The sequence below is a fragment of the Hesperophylax consimilis genome, chromosome 20 (assembly GCF_061612785.1).
Source record: "Hesperophylax consimilis isolate HC1 chromosome 20, BYU_Hcon_1.0, whole genome shotgun sequence".
NCBI lineage: Eukaryota > Metazoa > Arthropoda > Insecta > Trichoptera > Limnephilidae > Hesperophylax > Hesperophylax consimilis.
Window position 1 is genome coordinate 24,472,577 of NC_142855.1, and position 6,326 is coordinate 24,478,902.

Here is a 6,326-nt window from a genome sequence, read left to right on the forward strand (position 1 = left end):
ATGTAGTATTTTAAAACCTGAATTAATATCGAAAGTATGGTCGTTATTTAATAAATGATCCGCGAATTCTGATTCACAGTTTCCCTTTAAAGCCCTAAGATGTTCTTTAATTCTGATCTCAAAGTTTCTATTAGTTTTTCCTATATAAAAGGAATTACAATCATTACAGTTGAGTTTATAAACACCTGATTTTTTAGTTTGACTATCAATATCTTTATTATTAAGAATATATTTTTTTAATTTGTTATTCGTATAAAACGCCGGTTGAATAGTGAAGGGGATGTTTTTATTTATAATTTTGGAAGTATCATTATCTACAAATAAAATTCTACGCCATTGTTTGTTTGTATCTTTATAAATAGGATAAATATAAAGTTTAAAGAATTTATGTTTAATTTTTTTATTTAGTATTTCATCTATCAATTTATTAGGATAGCCGTTATTAGATGCTATTTGTTTTATGATATTTAATTCTGAGATATAATTAGGATCCGACAAAGGAATAGAAATTAATCTATTAAGCATAGAATGGAAAGCTGCGACTTTTTGAGAAAAGGGATGATTTGATGAATTATGAATGACAATATCAGTGTACGTATCTTTACGGAAAATATTAAAATCTATTTTATTACCTATTATTGTTAAATTTAAATCTAAGAAATTTAAACTCTTATCTATACCTATTTCTAATGTAAATTGAATATTTTTGTGTATTTTATTTAAAAAGTTTAAAAACATGTTCAATTGTCTTTCTGTTCCTAACCAAATGCAAAAAATGTCGTCCACATATCTCTTCCAACAATATACATTTTTAAGTAACAAGGCACCGCTATTAAAAATCTTATTTTCTAAATTATTAATAAAAATGTCTGCAATCAAAGGACTCGTACTGTTCCCCATGGCCAAGCCATCCTTTTGTTTAAAAATTGTATTGTTAAATTGAAAATAATTTTGTTTAAAAATAACCTCGAAAAATAAAATAAGGTCATGGATAAGGTCTTTCTGTAAGTTAGATGAATTTAACAAATTATTGATGATGGTTTTACTTTCTTCTATTGGAATACTAGGGAATAAATTTACTACGTCAAAAGAAACCAACATAGCATGATTAGGAATTTCCAAATCCTTTAGATAATTAACTAATTCTAACGAATTTTTAACTGTGTATGTTGGTTGAAATATATTAGCATTATTAATTACAGTATTGATAGCTGACGCTAATTTAAAAGTTGGGGCATTACAATTAGAGACTACTGGCCTAATAGGTTTGTTCAGTTTATGTATTTTTAATAGGCTGTAAAGTTTAGGAATTTTTGGGTTAATTAAAATCAAATTTTTGTTATTTTTCATGTTTACAAAGATATCACTTTTACAACGTTTAACCGCTTCTTTCACCATTTCTTGACACTTATTAATAGGGTTATTTAGAATTATTTCAAAATTGTCCCCTTGTAGAAAATCCATTGTCTTGTTAATATAGTCAACTTTATCCATGATGATAACACTGTTACCTTTATCTGCCTTTGTAACAACCAGATTTTTTTCCCTCACCATTTTAGAAATATTCTTAGCAATTTTTATGTCAGTATTAGAAATTATATTCTTTTCCCGATTAGGAACTGTTTTTTTGTTGTTAATGTTTTTTATCCCTTCAGCACATTTATAATGGAACGATTTGGGTTGATTAATTAATGCATTGTCCATATCCACTGCCAACAACTCTAATTCTTCTCTATTTTTAATATTAGAATTATAATGCAAGTTATGATTTAGTCCTTTATTTAATAATTTTAACTCTTCCTCCGCAAACTCATGATTAGACATGTTAATCACTCGATCATGAAATATTTGTGTTTTAATAAAAAATAAATAATGCCATCACAAAGTGAAAAGCAGTTAGAAGAAGTTTTCTTCGAAAAATTTTTAAGATGTCTTCAAAAACTAGTATTTACCTTATTTTTGTGTTATTTTAAAACTTTTACATGTTACATGATTTAGTTTCTTGTATTGCATCTCTACAGTAACTCTTTTAAAATAACTTAAATTTATATTTAATATTGTATCTCCACTTAAACCATAGAAATAAGATAAAAATACTTACAATACCCACACTCAGGCTTCGCCTTCGTGGGATTTTTTTTTAATTATGTACATTTATTTCAATATTTTTTATACATTTTTCAATATTTTATGTAACCATGTATGTATAAAAAAAAATTCAATAATAAAAAATAAAAAAATAAAAAAATCTGAGGCATAATGAATTTATGAATTAATTTTTCAAATAGTTTAGCAGGAGCTGATAGTATAGCAACTGGTATATAGTTTTCGATTAACTTTTTCGAACCATTCTTAAAAATAGGACATATTTTTGAAGTTTTCCATACTTCGGGAAAAGTTGAAGTATTTATAGCTAAGTTGAAGATAATACATAGTGGTGTTTTAGGAACTCGGCACACCCTTTAATAAAAAATACGGGAACGAAGTCTGGTCCGATAGAGTGTGAGTTCTTCATGAGTCTTATGGCACTCATAACGTCAGATTCCGTAAGTAAGTGAAGTTTTTAATTCGTAAACTACTGCATCAATACCGCTTGTCTTAAGAAAAGAGATCACATTTTCACAAGTTGTGCTTTTCTCAAGTCTTGTGACGAGAGCATATTTCGTTTTCTGCAGGCCTTTGATTTCTGCATTTTCGTTGCTGCCCAAAATCATGTTTTTCTTTTTTATGAAAGTTGTGTTTTTTTGTAGGTGTTTTCCTTACGGATTTCCATCCATGCCCATTGTGATTTTCGTTTTAACTTGAAGGGTTGTCGTTAACGACATCTGCAAACGATTTTGGGCGATCAATTGGTTTTTCGGCCTGAAGTGGGTAATCGTATTTGACCTTGTCTCCATAGATGGCGTTGACATAATTGCATCTTCCAAAGGTTTGGCCTTGATATGAAGCTTCGGTAGTTCATTAGTAGATGGCACTGCACTGTTTGTGTTTCTTTCGTTAGTTCATTGACAGTAGATTTGAGATTATTTATCTCCGAAGTTAATAAATCAATTTGATCTTTAATTGACAAGTTCTTGCTATGGTCGGATTCATCTTTTAGGTTCTGAACATCACTTTTGATTATTATTAAGTCTCTCAGAAATGCAGTTGCGTCAATATAATCGAATGTGACCGGCGGTAGTTTGTTAATGTTTAAAACCGCATATTTCGGCATATTGTTCGGGTCGGTTTCTTTGAGGATTTTTATTAAATCCGTTATGATTCGTTTTTTCTTACCATCGCTGACTCTCCTGGCAAAGGATTTTTCCGTTACGAAAATAAGAAAAGTTTGTAAATAAAAGTGTAAAAATGATCTTGAAGCGATCAAATTTGTAAATATGGCTATGTTAGTATTTTTCTCAGGTCCCCCGTAACATAGCGCTCAGAAAGAGAAAAGATTCACTATGCTACGAGGCTCCTGGATATTTTGTACAGGCAAAAAAGGTAAAAATAATTGAACAAAAATGGTTATACAAATATGTTAAAAACAGCATTTTTAATATCTCCTCAGTGGTAGCACATAAGAATAGTGTTAATTTAACTACCGCCGAGGAGATGTACATTGTACAAGTAAAATATAGACATTTGCAACATTTAATTAATTGATATTTCTTAGTAATTTGTGCATAGTAAAATTGAATATCGTTCCGCTCGGCAGAGGTAGGGGCGCGATGCGGTATCGATGCCATTCCGCTGCCTTAGTTCTTGTATGTTCAATAGACCATTTAGCAAATTTTACAGGAGACGTTTTTTTTGTTTTTACAGGCAAATTCTAAAAAATTCTCGATTTTGGTCATTTCGTTTAATACATATGTGTAACAGGAAATTATTAAAGATCATTTTTCGAAGATTGAAGCTATAATATGCCCATATTATGACTTTAAAGGTGGACGTTGAACATGGCTTGAAAATGATGAATGATTATTTTGGATATTGAACATATCGTCTGGAGATTGAACAATTCGCCTCCCATAAGTTTGAGGTATTTTTTGTTCAATTAGCCAATTAGTGGTAAATTGCATATACAGGGAGATTTTCAGTCTATTTGCGGCATGTTCCAGAGAGGAAGATATGGTGTAAAGACCACCATAAGAATTGAAATGGCTTTAACCGTGTTTGGTGATCAGATCTGAATAGATACTCACATACCATCTCTCTTCTCCTTCATTTTCCTTCCTCTCTTTCTCCTCTCCGTCTCCTTCCCCTCCACACTACCTTCAGCCTCACAATATACTAATATACCCCAATTGGGGATTCCATAGTCTCACTGGCTCCAGATGGTTGGGAGCAGTTGAGACTGTGTGCGGTATTCCATAAAAAAATCCCGAGTGATGCGTAAAACTATTGAAGTTCAATTTTCAGTTGAAAATTTGTTTTATTTTTATTGTTTCGTTACCTACATTTGACAAATGTAATTTTTAAAGCTTACTTACTTTAGAAAGATTTTTTTTCTTTCGGAAGGTCTTATTTGCCGTGAGCTTATTATTTATGTTGATTATCGTGAGTAAAACATTATTTTTTTAAATACTTTCAGCTCTTAAAATCCTAAAATTATAATATCCCGCAATTTGTTTTATGGGTGTGCGCTATTTAACATCACATTTATTGTAGATAGTCGTTTGCCTAGTTGGTTTTATTGTAGTTCCTACACAAGAATATGTTTATTGTTTGTTATGTGACTAAAAAAAAAAAAAAAATCAGAAACTTTTAATTGAATGAATTCAAAATTGAAAGATTTGGATTTCGTTTTCATCAGCGATCTCAGCAGTGATAACGGACTAAATATGTGTCGTAGATGTCTTTCAATCAGTCTATTAGGACAGTCGACTTTTTGCACATTTCCATGTCCTGGCTCTTCTGTTGTATTTCTTGAAAAAAAATAAGTTTTAATGCACTAATTTAATTTATTAATACACATTTTAGGTAAAAGCCCTAAGTTTGTAAATAAATAATTGAAAAAATAAATAATTAATTAAGCATTCTGTATATTTGCCTAGCAAATTCAAGAAGTACATGTAAAATATGGTGAAAAGGCCTTTGAATGACATAATTTAAAGACTTACCTTTCTATTTGAGCTACTGGTCTAAGGTTTATTGATTCTGGAGTCGGTGAAGTCATTTTTTAGTTCAATAATAGTATAATTATAAGTATTATATGTATTTTTACTTTTGTGAACTTGCAATCTTTAGAATATTATTTTTTTATTAACTATGTATGTTAAAGCCCAATGGGCGTATAAATAAATAAATATATTCGCTTATTTTTTTGGTAAACTAATGTTTTTAAGACAAGATTTTTTATGCATAGCACAAAGGGTAACAATTATTTTACAAGCAATAATTATTCGCCTGAAACACTCATCCACATTGAAAAATCTCCTGATAAAAGATACATGACGCCAACGGGACTCGAACCCGTGTCCCTTCGATTTTCGGTCGACAGCTCTGACCACTGAGCTATGGCGGCTTATATCTTACCCGCGAAATTATTCAATATATACTAGTGTTTCATTCAACAAGTACTGCTTGTTACATTTTTCACCTGAAAACAACCAACTTTATTTTATATGAGAAAGGCATTGTAAGTGCTAACTCTCTCACTAGATGGCGTCGAGACAAATTGTCTACATTTTTAGGTGAAATACTTGAACTTGTCAAATATTAATTATTATTTTTTTGGTAAACTAATGTTTTTAAGACAAGATTTTTTATTATTTCCAAGTACATGCAAGCGATTCATTATGGAATTGGGTTCAGTTTTAGATCCTGTATTGTTGCAATGATAGGGTAATTTGAAACAAACTGATCGACTAGGTACATGGAAACATATTAACGAAAGAAGTTCAGGAAGTTCATCACCTGATATAACTCAGGCAGTCTATTTCACACATATCTTAAAGGAGCTAATCAAAACAACTTAATCCTATTGCGCCGCGATTAATAAAATAATCCTTGCTGTTACTTGAGTGTAATACAAAATATTGTAAACATTTATTCACAACAGTTTTATCACGGCGACAGAATGAATCTATTACAAAATATTACATAGTTTAATTTCAGCCGGTAAATTATTAGGAGACCAAATTTGGTCCCAAACATCTTTGAATTTGGTTTCCTAATATTTAAAGGCTTAACACCAAACACATCTTTAACCTTCGCAACACATCTTTCGTACAATAATCTATGTATATTTTACACCAAAGTTCTACGGAACATATTTTGATGAGCACTATGGTCTCATGAACGAATGGAATAAAGATATTTTCGGATAACAACTAACGAGGACA

The 6,326-nt window shown here is 30.4% G+C and overlaps 1 non-coding gene across 1 annotated transcript; it reads right to left on the reverse strand.

The window, feature by feature from the left end:
• Positions 1–5,433: 5,433 nt before the first annotated feature.
• Positions 5,434–5,506, reverse strand: TRNAF-GAA (transfer RNA phenylalanine (anticodon GAA)). Its single transcript has one exon. It is a non-coding gene; the product is annotated as a tRNA-Phe (tRNA).
• Between the last annotated feature and the right edge of the window lie 820 nt (positions 5,507–6,326).